This window comes from Oreochromis niloticus, linkage group LG9 (genome assembly GCF_001858045.2).
Source record: "Oreochromis niloticus isolate F11D_XX linkage group LG9, O_niloticus_UMD_NMBU, whole genome shotgun sequence".
Lineage (NCBI taxonomy): Eukaryota > Metazoa > Chordata > Actinopteri > Cichliformes > Cichlidae > Oreochromis > Oreochromis niloticus.
The window spans coordinates 11,390,185-11,408,199 of NC_031974.2; the positions used below are offsets into that span (position 1 = coordinate 11,390,185).

Consider the following 18,015-nt stretch of genomic DNA (forward strand, 5'->3'; position numbering starts at 1 on the left):
TTCTCTGTAGTTTTTGTAGGGTATCTTACAATTAAAAGCACCTTGAGGCAACTGTTCTTTTGATTTGGTGCTATATAAATGAAATTAAATTTAAAAAAAATTTAATTGAGTTGTAAATCTTTAAGGGCAAAAGTTTTCATTCTGCCATAGCTTTGACAGCTGCCTTCTTTTGTGTAGTGTAATCAAATAAGCCCACAAATTATATTCAAAAATTCTGAGACCTTGTAATGTAGATACAATGCTGATCAACAAAGTACTAAGGAATTGTGAACACTATCCAGTGAAGTAAACAACACTCATGCAGGAAAGGGATTGCTATATGTTAGACTAAGTGAATAGTCATTTCTCCATGTCAGTAATTTGAAGGTGGGAGAAATGGACAGGCATAAAAACCTGAGCAACTCTGACAAGGGCTAAATTGTTAAGACCAGTGAACTGTGTCAGATTGAGGCTGAATAACTACCAATGCTGAACCAAGAAATCATCATCATGGACGGGCAACACGGTGTTGGGGATGTGCAAGAAGATGTTTGAACTGCTGTAACTCTGAGTAAAATGTACACTTCTTGAAGCATCTACAGCAAACCACCTGGTAAGTGATACCCCATAGCATTGCCCCATATACCTCTTCATTGTTGTTTATTATTAATTATCGGTATTGGTATGGCACCTGTTTTACCTTGGTGCCTTTTCAAACAAAGAATTTGTTAGTTTCTTGCTGTAGCCCCTTCTATTGCTACGGAAATCAGTGTTCCACTTTTCAGCCAGAAAACTCTGTGGTTGCGTGCCAGGGTCAGTTAGAGGCACTAGAACAGCCCATGTTTCTGTGGGTTGGTGCCATTTGATATTATGCAGCAGCAGTCATGATGTTTCAAAATAGGAGATGTAGATGCAGTTATTATAAATTGTAGGTTTCTTAACTCTGCATCATCATATTTCTTGGTACTTGTACGTTGAACTAGGGGTTCTAGTCCAGAAGACAGGTAGGTCCATTGGTCCATCACAACATGGTAGTAATGTAAATAATAAATGGACCTCATGTAGAGTATACAGCACTTTTCTATTAGGTTTTTACAGTATACAGAAAGCATTTTTTCTCGCACCTTTAACTCAATGAAAAATCAGGGTGAGTTTTTTAGGTTTCCCTACCCCAAAACACAATGTGGATCTTAATTAGTTAGCTTGTTATTATTGGGCAACTCAATCTGCATCCTGAGCCACAGCTGCCCTCATATTTACTACACTTTTAGCCCCCACTCCATGAACAGTATTGTAATATCTTTCATAAATATTTTTTTAGTGATCCACTTGGTGCTGTTGGATTGTTTGAGACTCCCAGGCTGTAGTTAGAAGCAAAAATCTAAACAGCAGAACAGCAGGAAACAGAAGCTTATGCAAATCAAATTTGTCCAACAGTGAAGTTTCTTTGGTCTCAAAAAACAGATGCAGCAAGAAAATCAAGGATGTTTTTTTTGAAACAATATAAAAGAACAATAATCTTATGGTAGGAGCGTTCTCAGCATGCCACTGAACGAATTAACGGATAACAGTCGTACTTCACAGAGCAGCAGCAGTTTGGGGTTTCTTCAGTGCAGCTTGAAGAGAGATGAATTTACATGAAGAGAAAACATTTGAAATGTTCAGGAAGGTTTAAATTTATCCACAAGCCTTGACTTCCAGAAACTGATACTGATCTTAGGTGCCAAGAAAACAATAAATAACAGAGTGAATACTGTTTCCTGGATAGATGAAGCAATTTCACAGTTCTCTGTGCTGAAATGTTGTTTATGGCATTAACATATCATAATCTGTTCTCAACAGAGAGCTCTTTTACCCACGATACAAAAAAAATAAAAATAAAATCCAAATATGTGTTCTGCAGGCATTATCACTTTGGTTGATCAATGCAAGCTTGTTTTACCCATCGTTTCAATGCTGGGGGTGTTTATTGCACAGCAATTCCTTCAGATTATCAGTAAAACACTGTGGAGATATGTGACAAATGGAAAAGCCATGCTGTTTAGTGTTTTCAGCACAGCAGACACAATCTAATTTAAGAGAGCATCTTCAGTTCTATACCAAAGTTTTTGTAGCCAAACAAATATGCCTGGATTAATAAGGGTAGGTGATGCGTACTCTATAATGGCATACTGAACATTCTAAACAATGAATTAGGTTATTCATTTCATAAATTAATGTTTATTTGAAGAGTAAGTGTACACCTCAGTCTCTACCAAGCAATATTGTAAAAGAGAAATGTTAGGCAGCACTAAAGCTGCTTTTTAAGATTCATAAATAACTTCTATCAATCTTCAACACAGGAAGAGTTTATATCTTTCCAAAAGTGTTTTTATATTTTTCCTTAGAGTGACTTGCAAATCATCTCAATCAACATCAATACATCTCCACAACTGACTGCCAGCGAATGGAGCCGAAGAGCAAAAAGATACACATTTATCACAGGATCTACAGATCATTCCTGCATTTATATTAGAAAATGCATGCATCTAGAATCAGATCAACAAATATGATTTGCAGAGGTCTGCCAGAAATGCAGCCACAGGGGCTCAAAAGCTCGTGGACTCTCAGTGCTGGTTACAAGCCCAGTTAAATGGAGAGGTTTGCAAAATCAAATGTGCAGATCATCAAGAATGAGATTTCCATATTGGAAAGAGGTTTCAGAAGTACCGCATACCAAGTGTAATGTACGGTGGTGGAAACTTAATAGTTTTGCTGCATAAGGGACTGGGTAGCTTGCCAGATATCTGTTAAACAGTTGAAGTTAAACTGGAAGCTGAAGGAGGAGTGCCTCAAAAAGAACAAATGGATAATTGTGGAACAGGCTTCTCAATGCTTCGATTTGAATGGCTTTAAAATCTTGCGACAGGATGTCAACTAATAAAGAGACTGGTGGAGAGTGTATGCACAGATTATACATTTTCCACAAATTAACAGTGTGTTTAATTAGAGCTGCAGGATAAATTAATACAGGTCAATCAACAGGTCACTGCTTTCACATTTAAACTGTTCTTCCTTTTAATTAAAACAGTTTGCAGAAAAATGTTGATACACCTGAGGAGTGCTTTTCCTCATATATAAATTGATTCGCTTCATTATTGTAGCTGCACATTGGATGTGAAGACAACTTTTAGCAAAGTAATCAACAGCTGTTAAATCCCCTGCAATGGTTTCCATACAGCACTGTTTTTCCCACTTTAGAAAAATAATTGCAGAAGAGGATATCATACCTTTTGTCCATTTATTTAGCCGTTTTCCAGACGATGTTCTTATTCACAGTGGAATGTGATTGTGTGAATGATTTCAGAATCAGAATACTGTAATTCCAGAGGAAATTATATGGTCACAGTTGCTCCAAGAGCAGGGCTCATGTTCTTGAGGGTTAGCCTTCATGCATTAGTTATACTGCAGTTTGTGGTGTGTTTTCAGCTGCTTTGCTTTGTGGCTGGATATACAAATATAGAGCACTGTCTGATTTTCTTGGTTGACATCACATCTGTTGTAGTAGCCCAAAAAACTTAAAGCTGCGCTGTTCAGGAAAAAGCAGTGATTGGTGGAGGCAGGCATGTAGTTACGTGGTGATTTAGGGAGCATGATTTGCTTTTGTTTTATGTTCTGTCGGTGCATTTTTCTTTCATGTTTTCTTAGTAAGAAGCCAAAATTTCATGATCAAGGTTAAACTTTGACTAATTGTGGAACCCTATATTTCAATATATTTATAATTTAGCAGTAATTTAGTAATTTCCCACCTATCACTAATCTTATCTTTTGGTCCTATCAAAGAGGATTAAATGTTTGTGCGTTCAGATATGTAACAATCATGACATTTTTTTAAACACCAGTAGTCTGCATGCCAAATTTTCTAACTAACTACTTAAAATTCAAAACCAAATACAGGCTGATGAAAATGTCGTTTGTTCTTCTGTAATTCAGTCATAAAGCAAAGTATTGAACACATTAAAATGTTGACCTGATGATGCTGATTACAAATCATCCAGAGTGAATGTCAGTATCAAATGTCAAGGCAATCCATCCAAGAGACAACTTTTATTTAAAGGCATAAAGGTGAGCTTGAGTCAGGGGGTCTTCCATGTCAACTTCAGCTCGTGCCAGTTGGTGCGCTCACTAAGAAGAGCAGAGTTCAAGTTGTACAGACACACAACTTCCAAGTTTATTATAAAATACATTTCCTTACTGTAAGTTCACTACAAGAGACAAGAAAAATCTCCACATAGAGTTCAACTGTAACTAACCTGCTCTTAATGCTGCTGCTGCTGTGCACGGAGCCCAAGGCGGCAGTCTTTATTTAAAACAAAGGAGGAAACATATAGAACCCAAAGATAATTGTGGTCTCAGTAATTAAATAGCTTGGGCTTGATGTATCGGAAAATGCTGAGCTTTTAAGCCACTGGGCCCTGCTCATTTACTAATCCATACTGCAGGAAATGCAAATGTCGCCTCCTGTCTCACTGCTGTGGGGGAGAATTGAACACTGCGATAGATATCGTAGCCCGGAGAGGAGCAATTACATTACTTACATTATTGTAAACTGATCATGTGTGAAAAAAATAATGCAAGAGGGGAGTTCAGCAGGGGAGCTGACCGAAGTTCCCGAGTTCAGTTCAATACGTTTCATTTTCTCTTCCATGACTCTGGCTGCTGGATCTATTTCACTCCAACTGCTTTTCTATAAGAGGCCTGACCGCTTTATGATACCAGAGACAGCTTCATTGGCACATTCGTCTTCATAAAGCCATTAAAGGGAAACTCCAAAGCTATTTATAATGTATTTTCAATTGGAACATTGCATTTTGTGCTCAGAACTTTTCTGAAATTGCTTTAAAAAGCATCTCAAGAAGCTGCAAAACTAAATTTCCCTTGGTGTTTTTTGGTGCATGTTGCAGACATTAATGTAAAACAAAGCTGTAAAACATTTTCTTGACAAGATACTTGGTGTTTTTATGGGTGTTTTAGGCACATAAATGCCTTGGCTCCATGTATGACCACTTTGGCACATACTGAATTGAAATTCACATGAAATTGGTTGTAGATACTTCTCTACAGCTAGTGCAAATCTTCACATAAGCTGAAACGCTTTTCCTTTTGCAATAGTGCATCAGCCAAGGCACCTCTGTCTTCACTGAAATATGGTGGTGTGGTACGCGGGGTACACACTGACAGGTTATCATCACAGGGTTAATACAGACCAATGTGTAATCAACATGTAAATCTTAGTAGCACTTACACCATTACAGGCGATGTCGTTGTTTACGTTTAATTTGCATGCAGAGGCCTGCACTATGAATTCAACATACCCATCGTATCTTTCAATCACCAGTCACCATTATGGATAAATCTCTTGGCAACAGAGGGGCTTATTTTTTAAAGGAAGTTGAAAGTCTACCGTATGAAAAATATGAATTGATTAAACACACCATATACAGGAGAGTTTTTTTTATTTATATAGCGGCAACTCACAACAACAGTTGCCTCAAGGCGCTTTAAGCTAATAATAGTTTGCTACTAGCTAATAAATCTTGAACAAAGAGTGTAACACTGCTGCTGCAGATAATTCAGTGGAAATAGAAACAGAAATCAGAGTGTGTGTGTGTGTGTGTGTGTGGGAGGGAAAGTGCTGTAGAGCGGTAATATCGTATTAAAAGTGTGCTCTTTAAGCCATTTGGTCAAAAAGACCAAAACAGAGCTGCTATTTTAATAAAGTTTAGCCTATTTAAAGAAAGAAGGACTGACAAAAACACTGACTGTGTAAGTTAACAGATTTATGAATATCACATCTCAGAAGAATCTAATAGATTATGATGATTTTCATTAAATTAATCTTTAAAAGACAGTTTTAGGTGCTCGGTGTGAAAAAACAATTTAATTAACTCAAATAAAATAAAGAAATCTTTTGAACAAGATGAAAACTGAAAACTTGAAAAACTAAAACAAGAGAAAAACACTGAGGAAATATCAGCAATATCAAATTTGATTAAACTTTGCCTGATGAGGCATTGATTGTTGTGTTTATTGAGACTGAATGTCTAGTCAACTGCTTTTATAATGCACAGTGGTTCTATTGCAATACATGTACTGATTTTCCTTAATCTTGCCTCTAACACATGCCAAAACAATCATAATTAAATAAGATTAAATTGAATAACAATAAGAGAATAATATTTTAAAAGACTAAACCTAACACTGAAACTAAAGCAAAAAGTCAAAAGAAAAATAAACATAAACATAAAAACCAATTAGAAACAGACACAGAACTATAACAACTGTGGCCCTGAGCCAAACCTGCCCAGGTGTGCTGCATCCTTAACTAGACCATCTCCACCCACCAATTATCTGGGAGAGATTGAAAGGCACAATCAATAAGGAAAGCAAGGCCCAGGCCAATGGCTATCATATTATTGCATATTACTGACATGTAGGAGATAGCTTAAGAACTGTACATGTGTCCTGTTCCCACTTCACTATGTTGAGTGTATCACGCACATGCTTTTATAATTCCTAACATCAAAATGGACCAAAAGTCAGTGAAGGTCCAGCGATTTGAACACACTTCACATTTTGCTTCATTAATTCTAATTCTAGTCTAAACACGACACAGAAAGCTGCCCAGAAAAGGTAAGTAGCACTCATTATTTGTGTCACAAACACTATAGAGTAACATCAATAAAAATACAGAAGTTATAGCATTTTAACAGTAATAGCTGCTGAGTTTCTAGCTAACCATTCACAATAAACTTTCCACATGAATTAAACATTAAATGTTGTGACTGCCTTTCAAAAGACCTTGACATATTTTTTTTTAGGAAGCTATTATGGAAATTTCTTTCTAACATTTTTGACCCGTTTATCTTTCAGCGTGAGTCAAACTGCCTTGATTGGTCAAATATTGGTTCAAACTGTGGTCTGTTGTTTATCGTTAGACTCCAGTGAATCACTTCGGAGCCCAGCACTGTTTTTTTTACACAGATAATGAGGCTTGTGATTACCATCTTAATAGGCATTAATAAGAAATGAGTGATGGCACAAGGCACATTTGCAAACAGTACATAGAGAACGGGGTATCACAGAGTTAAACACACTTGGGAAGGGAGCTATAATCTCATGAAAATTCATTTAGCCCACTTTAGAAATGGATTATGCAGAAGAAATAAAATTAGCAAGACCGTCTGGAAAACAAGAACATATCATGGAATCGCAAAGCAGTTGCCAGTGACATTCAGTCAGTGGTTTTGTATTGTGAAATGGCGTGTTGAATCCTGCAGCAGTTTAAAGAAGCAAACCTGTGCACTGGCAGTTTGTCTTTTTGAAACTGTAAGCTTTTATATACATTATAATTAACATCACACAGCTGCTCATTCAACTGTTCCACGTTGATGTGTTTCCCCAGATACAAAGTTGAATAAAAATGGACTTTTAAGATGATGGGAACTCTTAGCCCTGATCTGGGTGTGAGTCATGCACACCTGAGACTTGAACATTTAAAGATTTATGGGACGATTCAGTGTTCAAGGTTCCTACCGAATAAAGCTGTCCAACTTTGGTGTTCACATTTAATTTCCATTTACAGGAAACAGGCTGTCATTAAATAAACACAACCTGACACAACTGGAGAAAGGTTGCAGAGTGTGACTCATTCAGTGAAGAGACCACCCGCTAAGCATTTTTAAAATAAATGCAGCATGTGCCCTTTTTTGCTGTTGCATTTCTGTCTGTGTAGTTGAAGTTGACAATTTCCAGAACAGGTCCCATAACATTTAAAGATATCATTTACAACTTACTTTTTTTTCCCTTTTCCCCCCAAAAACACTCTAGTTGGTGATGCATAATGCTTTAAAAAAATTCTCAAGTCTCTCTTATCCATATAGCCCAAGGTAAGTGCAGTTCTGAACCCATAACTGACTGAAGTTAAACACATCTCCAAATTGAAAAAGGAGCCTTTAATCTTTCATGAAATCAAACCACTAATATTATTTTTTATGGATTTGTTAGAATACCCTCACAAGACAGTAGCTTTTACAGTTAGTACTGGGTTTCACCAGTCCCATAATTAAAACTGTTTTAATGGAAAGTCAAAGCAAAGTAGTTCAACAATATAATTATGCAAACTGTTTATGTTGGTATACTTGCAAAACTAATGACAACATTTTAACTGATGATAAGTACGACAGAGGAAAATGACTAACATGTTAAACTGAAATTAAATCATGATAAATTTTACAGTTCATTCAAGCCACCTTTCGTGGCTTGAATGTTAGTACCAGTTAGTACCAGATGAATTGGTTTGATTTGTTCAGAAACCGCTGATCTACTGGATTTTCCAAAACAACCATGTTTAGGGTTTATAGATTTTGGTCCAAAGAGACAATGTACAGTATTCAGAATCTCGCTGTCGATGCCAGAGGCCAAAAGAGAGTGCCCAGACTGCTTTGAGTTGATAGGAAGGCAACAGTGATAGCTGTTGTTACAACCAAGGAATGCATAAGATTATGAATTATGTCGAACCTAAGATTAAATGGTCTACAGCAGCAGAAGACCACACTGGGTGTCAATCCTCTCAGCTAAGAACAGAAAACTGAAGCTGCACTTTTCACAGGGACATCAAAGTTGGACAGCAGTAAGACTGGAAAACCATTGGGCTGGTGTATCTCAATATCTGCTGTGCCGTTTGGATGGTAGGGTCAGAATTCGGTATAAACAACATGAAAGCTGTTCAAAGTATGATAGAGCATTTCATCCTTGTTTTGGTGGTGTGATGATGTTGAGAATATTTTCTTTGTATACTTTGGGGCCCTTAGTACCAAATGAGCATCATTTAAACACTGGTAATAATAATAATAATAATAATAATAATAATAATAATGTATACCTCATTGATCCCTGTGGGGAAATTCCTCTCTGCTTTTAACCCATTCACTCAGTGAAGCAGTGGGCAGCCATGGGGTGCCCGGGGAGCAGTATGTAGGGACAGTACCTTGCTATCTATCATCATCAAATGTTATAGTGTCAATATAGAGAAAAATCTCTCAGGAATCCATTAGACGGCTCTGAAAGCAAAATGGGTCCAATCTGCTATAAGCAAGGTGTACCTAATGACATGACTATCTGTGTAAATGTAATCTTTTAATGTTTTTGATAAACCCCACTGTCCTTATGAGTCATGTTAATAATAAGTAATAAATTTAAATCTGAGAGGAGGGTGGTGTAAGAGTACAAGACTTGCTGTATATCTCACAAGTGGACACATGTGGACTTATTGAATAGTGTTATGAATAGAACAAATGGTATACCACTGTCGTGATAGAAAACATGGTTGTCAAGGAAATGCAAAAGCCCTCGAATCCAGTAGTTAACAGCAGAATCAAAATGTTAACTTTCTGATTGTATCAGATAAAAAGAGTGGGGATAAAAAGTTCAAAAGATTTAGCCTCTGGGGATAATGAACATCCATTATAGCAGTCCATTAAGTCAGTGTGTGGGTACTTCTGTAAGAAAATGCAAACTTCAGCTTAAGGACATCACTGAGGAAGAAATACTTGCTTCTTTGTTATCCACTTTCTTTCTTAGTTCATTCATCCATAAAGAAAGGATATGTAGAGATTTGTTTTCTGCAGCTTTGTGGAGAAATGTTGACTTCGACAGAGAGTATCACTGAACAGCCTCAGACAATGCAATTAGCATGTCCCTTTAAAGCTGTTACTTTGTTCTTATTCAAAGGATTTTGGTAATTGTTTGTCACAAACAGCAAAGGAAATATATTTTAACACAGGTGTGGAATTTAATTGAACTAACATAATATGATGACAGAATGAAAATACAGGATAATGTCTTTTAAGTCAGTTGCTGCCTTTATGTTAAGCAGTCAAACCGCTTCTGTTGAGGCTCTATTGATGCAAAGTAAGTGAAACAGGGAGCAGTGAAGCCAGAAATGCCCCATCATGTTGGTACTTCATCATTTAAACAATCAGTGTTTTTGTAAACCCACATTAGAGGGTTTGATTACCTTTCTGTTATAGCCCCTCAGAAACTGAACAGCAGACAAAATAAATTGGATAGACAGATTCAATTTTTGAGGAGCTTCTTGCCAAACTTAGAATTGTTGACTGGATGCTCCAAATCACAGCGAGCTGATAATTAGGCCACTCGTGGGTCAACCTTTTCAACTGACAGGCTGAAATGAAAAAAGAAAAAGTCAAGAGTGAAATTAAAAACAGACTTCAGACATCAAAGTAAGTAGTCCAGATTCGTGGGATGATGACATGACTGGGCACTTTAACAAATTAAAGCTGTGTATTACTCAGTAGGGAGAAAAACAAAAAAAACACCTAACATCCAAAGCTGAGGGCCAGACTAAAAGGAATAAGGGCTTATTACAAATTTTGAGCTGCTTGTTTGTTCTTTATGCTGTCAGTTCTCCATTCCTTTTCATTTAATCTTTTGTCTGGTTTTTTGTGTTGTATCATCTCTTAGATTATCTTTGTTTCTTCATGACACTGGAATCTTCAAGAGCTATTAAACATACAATTAGTAATCATGCCACTATAAAATCACTACTCCCAAAATGTAATTATTTATTTTTAAAAGGTGTTAATTGTGTGGATTCATCAAGTTTTCAACACAGTGTGCCAGTTTTGTCAAAGCTGGTGGCATCTTAAAGATATTCACAAGGTTTCCTTTGGGACTCATGATCTAATGGACCAGCCAGAACAACAATGGATGCCAAGTGATAACAAAGAAAGTCAGCATTAGTAGGTTGGTGTGGTGGCGATGTAGTACATCACAGACGTTTTTTAACCAAGGTACATTTTGTTTCCACATGATTTTTTTTCTCTTGTCAGGTTTATCCACCAAAAAGTGCTTAATGTGTGTAGTATCCTCAGAGTCATGCTGTTATACCCCTGTCTAGAGATATTTAAGGGTTAAGAGAGTGTCCCCTCCTCAGTCCGCAAAACCAGAAGTAATTCACAGTTAAAGATGAAGTTTATTACTACTCTTTTCCGAAAGGACTAGACCAAACCTGAAAGTATAGGTTCTGAGATAAGCCAAGACCAAAGTAAAAAACAAAACCATTTTTTTTCAGGCGAAAGTGCAACCTAAACAATATGTGAAACAAAACCAAACAAAATACCAGTGCTATCCCTAACTCCCTACCTCAACAAAACACAAGACAAAACTGTACAAAAATAAGTAGGAAATTCACCCTTCCTGCTTCAGAGATATTTACACAGTGGGTGGACTGTGCTATTTGCAACACTATATAAAATCCAGGTTACTCTCAGGAAAGCACACATAAAGAACTAGCAAAAGTTTGGAGACTGAGGACAGGATCTGCAAATGCTGCTGCTGTCAGTTGCTGCCAGTTGCTGCCAGTTGCTCACTTGGTAGCAACTGCTGAAGTCAGGGCTTTTGAAATGACTAGATGGTGATGAGGACCAATCAGTAGCTGTAATGTCAAGGTCACCCCATATGGCTCAACCAGTCAAGAGAGGAACCTGCAGAAACTTACAAATCCTTAAAGGGTAAGAACACTTCATCTCACATTTTCCTCTTCAGACACAGGTTATCCAATCAAACATAACAGTACAGTTTAAATCCCTTTCCCATGTTCTCCGTTAGATGAGCTGTGCAATTTAACTTTATTATTAATTAATGTCAATTTCCAACAGCACAAAATCCAGTCAAAAAACCCAATAAATATTTAGTGAATGATGGTCAAATTATGGCTAATCTCCTCTCTATCGGCTCATTATAGCAGCTCTGCCATATGCCAAAGCCAACTATGTGCATAAATGCCTTTAGAGATGCCCTTCATAACAACATAATGTCTTAGACAGCAGCCCTAGTGCATAGCTGCAAATTAACAAGTTGAAAGAAGAAACTGCACAACCTTTTTCAACTAAGAAATATCTCCAAACTGCGAACTTTGTTGTCTAAATCTGAGTTAGAAATGATTATTCATGCTTTTATTTCTTCTCGCTTAGATTAACAGTTTTTTTCTTTGTTTGAGCAAAAAGAGTCTTGACCGTCTCCAGTCAATCCAGAATGCTGCAGCAAGGCTTTTAACAAAGACACGAAAAAGAGAGCACATTACACCACTTTTACACTCATTACACTGGCTTCCAGTACATTTTAGAATTCATTTTAAAATCTTAGTACTGACTTTTAAAGCTTTGAATCGTGACGCTCCTGTCTATATTTCTGATCTTTTAGAACCTCACGCTCCCTCTCGCAGCCTGAGATCATCTAATCAAAGGCTGTTGGTAGTCCCCCGAACCTGTTTTAAAACCAGAGGTAATAGATCTTTTAGAGCGGTGGCTGCCAGAATTCTCTCCCTCCATCTTTACATTGCCTGGATTGTTTTTATTCTTTTAAACATCATCTTAAGACTCATTCATTTAGACTAGCTTTTAACTAGATTTGTGTTGTATGTTTGATTGTGCTGTTTTATGTTATCTGTTTTATATTATTGTGAAGCACCTTGTGGTTTTTATCCTGTGAAGAGTGCTATATAAATCAATAAAATAAATTAAAGTAAAGTAAAGTCGTCTTTGTGGAGAATTCCGTTGTCAGATAAGTGGATGCTTTAAATTAGGTTCTTTTATTTAGTTAATGGTAGTTTTCACTATAATAATATAATAACAATTTAGCAGAGGCAGGGACATGTAATAGATACCCTGGTAAATAGCTAAACTAAAAAGTGACTTGTTATCTTATGTTGCTTAAGCCTAAAGCATGCATTGGGAACGTGGTGATGCCACAATTTGACTTGGTCATAAACAGGCTGGCAGACTGCGATGCATTTTGTGCTGTTTGTGTTTATTTTGTGCTTTCTTTCAGTTCTCTCTCATTTTTTACTTTTCTGTCAGCATGTTAATGAAGTTGAGTTATTTAGCCCCAGGAGACATGAAGTTTCAACTAAAGTAGAAACATTAACTTCGTTTCTACCCATGCCGGCTTGTCTCTCCATTTACTTTGCAGGGAGCTGCGTCACCCCTAAAATTATTGAAGTCTGCTGTTTCCACTTTTAACACTAAAAATCTACATAACTCTGCGGGGAGGCATACAGAAAAATATCGCTCTATGCTCTGCGAATTATTTTATAGGTCAACTCATCCAGCTTGGCTGAAGTTTTGTTTGAGTTAAGATTTTTTCAGTTTCATCTTACTATTCAGTGTATGATTCATGATACTTTTGGCTTTTTCTGTGTTATTTCTGTTCAAATTGAAGGCGTTGGAGCAAGAGAAGCCATAATTATTTAGGTGTCTATTCCTGTTCCATACAATCATATGCCACAGTTACTGGTTTCTTGGTATTTGAAATGTTGCTTAGCGATGACTATTATCTACCTGTTATTTAGTGTGCCATCAATCATGTTAGAGTTCACTCATCCCGTATGTTAGTTTTTCTGACCGTCAAAACCAAGGCAATCACTGTATGCTGGTGTGGTTTGCTAGTCCTTATAGGTTTAAATCTTCAGGTGTCTAAATTAGCTGAAACCCCTACGCACTCCACTTCTAACTTATGTTTACTGCCCGTGGTGACCTGCCCTACTTTCCACCAGCCAGTGCTGAGACTCCTCAATCTTAAAAATCAATCACCATAGTAAAACCTGGGTTATTGCCAGCTTTTCTGACATGCAGTGTGTTCAAAACTCTAAAATGGAAACTAAAAGTGGTACAAAGACTAACATGTCTCTGAACTGGGGGAAAAATGCTGAACTGAACTGTCTGGGTCAATATTGTGTCTTTTCATAACTCTTTCATTTCCTTTTTAAGATCTCAAGGTTATCAACTTTACAGCCAGACAGTCCCCATTAAGTATGCTTCAACTCTCTGATGACAGCTTAATAGATTCAAGGGTTTTCAGCTGAAAAGAAAAAAAATACAACAAGCAAGGGGGGTGGGGTGTTTGTCTCCAGTCATGCATCAAGAGTCTGACAGATCAAGCAGATGGAAACTTAAATATGTATGGGCTGGCCTTTGGTCTGACACCTATAGAAAGACCATAAATAATGGATGAGAAATAGCTCCTATAGATTTATCTGTTTGTGGGATTTCTTTTGCAACAAGCATTTGTATGAACTTGACACCATGAATGAAAGGGGAAAGTCAGCCTATTCCTGGTTTTTAGAGCATATGCCAGCAATTATGCTAACATTGCCTTAGGTACATTTTCAAAACTGCTACAATTTTAAGTGTAGTCTTGATATGAATTTAACAGTCAGTCACTTGAAGACTATTAAAAGTTTTATACTTACTAGTTGATTTACTATGAAATTGAACTGCCACAGTATCAGGTCTGGGGGATATTAATAGCCAACTCCAATCTTGTAAGTCATCATCAATCTTCCTATGAGTTCAACTGACAGCGATTTCCCCTAATTTGCATATGATTACGCAGCTCGGCAAAAGGCGAAGCTTAACTGCCAATCAAAGAGATACCTTAAAGAGGACCTTTACCTACAGCGTGGCTAAACCATAAGAAGAATGGTCACTATTTCAAATAATGTGATGCTATTCTCTATGACGAATTACAACGGCCTTTTTAATATGGAAGCCAAAGTGTTAATGTTGTCTGTTTAAAGAGGCCAGCAGGAAGTCTCCTTTGGGCATCTTTTTACCCAATGCATTTCAAAGTGGCTTCGCTGACAAAAGCAAGTCAACTGTGATGTCTGTACACAATTGAAAGGAAAATAAAGACAACATGTACTTGCAGGTTAATGAGCTAACTGTAGTACTTTTTTGAATGAGTGCATGGATAAGGCACCGCCCAGTGTGCAATTGATATAATATGCTTGTGGATGGATAAGTTCATAGCCTATGGGTACAATGTGTCATGTACCACATCCAGCCTCCCAATTTAACTAGTTAGTACTACTTGAACTAACAATGGGGAGCAAAAGAACTTCTAGAAGAAGATTCCAGAACTCTTTTCCCTTTATTACAGCTTCTACATATTCATATCTGTTAATAAAGATTATCTGTTTCCTAATGTTCATTTTCTCAAAATCCCACGTGTCATTCCCATAACACAGCATCATCCACATTAATAAAGGTGATAAAATATTTTTAAAAAGAGTGGGAGGGCACTATTAACTATAAGAGTGATAACTACTAATAACTGAGCTAATGAGGTGTTAACAATTGAAACAACTGAAACAGGTGTACCAGCAACCTAAAAGAGAAATTCACATGCAAAATCACAGTGTGTAAGTGACAAGCTATGCCTTTATAAGAGGGTTACGTGCTGTCTGGGTTATTAATTGCAGAGATCATGGCTTCGATTAAAGAGAATTTAATACTGGGCTACAAAGTGGTACCTTATTTATTTGAATGAAAGATATGCAGATATGCATACACCCCAAAAAAATGAAACAAACAAACAAAAAAAACAACAACAAAAATTGCAAAGGTCCTCCACCAGATTTAAAAGCTTCTGCATTAGAATCCTTCTCAATTAAAGCAAGTAGAACAAAAATAAATGAATGAATGAATGAATGAATGAATTAAATAGCAAAAAGCAGTGAGATAAGATGCTGTCAAATAATTATTTATAAAACGTCTTCACTAAATTTTGGATGATTTTAATAATTCAGCCTCCACCTTTGCTTTGTTGTATTGTCTTGTGTTTTGTCACGTTCCACAACACATATGGAATTTAAACCTGAACTCTTCTTTTATCTCTCACTGACCTCTTTCACATTTGTCCTATCAGTCCTGCGGCTGTCACCTGCAGCCTCCCTCAGGGACTGAGGATACTTGATTCTCAGGATTCTCTGCATTTCACACAAGGTCTTACTCAAACCTTCTCATTCTTTCAGCGGTTTATTCAGTACAAAAGGAGAAAGAAATAGATATGCAAAGAGATAATGATAAAAGCTGAAAGAGATGGACGGATTGACAGTAGAAATGGGACAGATTCAAAAGCAAACACACAAACAAAAGATGATCCCCGTTGTGTCTAGAAATGTGCAAAATAAGCCATTTGAAAGAGTAGGAAAGAAAAAAATTTCCATAGCAGTAATACCTTCATAAACAACTCTTTTAGGGGCAAACTGGGGATAAGCATTCAACATATTTCGTCACCTTAGGATTTTATGAATACCCAAGTTTAATAACACTTATTAAGAGAAGAAAGCAGTCAATACAGTTTAGTTTATTTCTTCTTCCTTTTCAAATACTCAAAAGTAAAAGAAAGCATGTCTGAACAATTAAGTAGCCCCACAGACTGATAACTAATTAGTACCTTTAATGTCCAAAATTAAAGGGGTGTAATATAATGAGTTAATCAAACTTAATCTAGTTAACTAAATTAATTTGATCAGCCAGGAAAAGTTTAAACCCTTTTAAAGCACAGCCAATGAGTTACAACCCTGTACTAATGTAGCTGGTGTATGCTACAATCACAAAGGGGTTGGACATGACCACATTTCAGTGACTATATGCAAAAACTATAAGACTATATGCAGAGAAATTATAGTCGTATTGCCTTTAAAATGGTTGCTTTGAAGATCAGGTGTTTGACCACTTGCGGTCAGTTGCCATCTTCAAATTGACTTTCGTGCATCAGGCCAGTAATAAAACAGCAACAAGACAGTCAGCTGCTGAATGTAGTCAACTATATCATAAACAGATTGCATGTAGTTGGTGACAATGCCCCATTCAGTCTCAAACTGATAGCAGACTAACTATAAAAACAAAAAAAAAGATGAAAAGTGCAAATCTGCCAACATCTACGTACACAGAAGTTCACATTAACCACTTACAAAGTTCAGAACAAGAACTTTATAAAAGCAAAAGTTTTCATTGTTGCTGCAGGATTAAGCTTTTACTGCAAAATTACATGAGCACTTGGCAACTTTGCTTTTATACAGTATTATAACCTGAAAATGTTTGTAAACTTAGCACTAATACATTGAAGACAGTGTTATTAACTCTGAGATGATGTTGGCCTTGTTAGGCAGAGTATAAAAGACATCTCTGTGGAGCTATACAGTGAAATAGGCACCCTTTCTGTCAGGTCGGTTGAGTCTCACCATGTTTGGTCATGGCACCGCCTCTGGGCAGGTTCCTCTGCAGTTCACCTGACGTGAACACCTGCGTCATCAACTGTCCTTGGCCAGTTGGTCATACAGGCCTCCTCAGTTGCTTATCCTTGCTTATCCTAGTTTATGCTTACCAGTGTTTCTTCTTGTGTTCCTTGCAGTACCTTTGGATCCATCAAACTCACGTCGTGCAGTTGGATTCCTCCTCATGAGAATTCTGGATTTTATGCTCACTGGCTGTGTGCACTGGCTCACCATTCACCACCTGCCTGCCCCTCTGCCCACGCTGTCTCAGACTGCAGAGCGCTCTCTGGATCTGGACTCCCGGCTCACCCAACTTTGCACCGGTCACTCACCTGGCCTTCCGCAGCTACCCTCCCATGCTGACTACCTCTCGTCTGTAAAAGTAAGTCATATCTGCTCAGACTGTTCAGATTCGTTCCCGTCACCAGCTCCCAGTGCATCTTTTAACACTTATCTCCCTCTGTTCCAGAGCTCCACTTATCACGGGCTTCCCCTGTGCACCTGAGAACTCCCTGTGCCTTTTTATTAGTTGTAAATACTTCAGTGATTCCGACGATAAAATTTTGTTGGTTTTGGAGTTTGGCTGTCTGTGTCTGGTTCTGCATTTGGGTCCACGTCTCGTACTGGCCTGCGGGCCCCGTTGACTTTCAGGTATAATGAAGAGAAAACAGAGGTCCTTGTTTGTGCCCCTGACAAACTGGTGCCTAAGGGGATGGAAACTCTTAGAAGATTTTAGCAGATGTTGAAAGGGGACTATCAGGAATCTCGGGGTAACTTCTGCCTCAGATTTAAGATGATCATGTTAAAATTTTGATTCACTCTTCTCCTAGTAATACACTCTGAGTTAGAAATGATTGTTGTTACATCGATTTCATCTTGTCTGGATTTTTAATATTCTTTTTTCACTCATCTTA

At 37.4% G+C, this 18,015-nt stretch overlaps 1 long non-coding RNA gene across 1 annotated transcript; it reads left to right on the top strand.

Moving 5' to 3' along the window:
* The first annotated feature begins 11,362 nt into the window (after positions 1-11,362).
* On the top strand, positions 11,363-17,678 carry LOC106098882 (uncharacterized). Its single transcript, XR_002063260.2, has 3 exons — positions 11,363-11,552; positions 17,239-17,483; positions 17,571-17,678. It is a non-coding gene; the product is annotated as an uncharacterized LOC106098882 (long non-coding RNA).
* Positions 17,679-18,015: the final 337 nt, after the last annotated feature.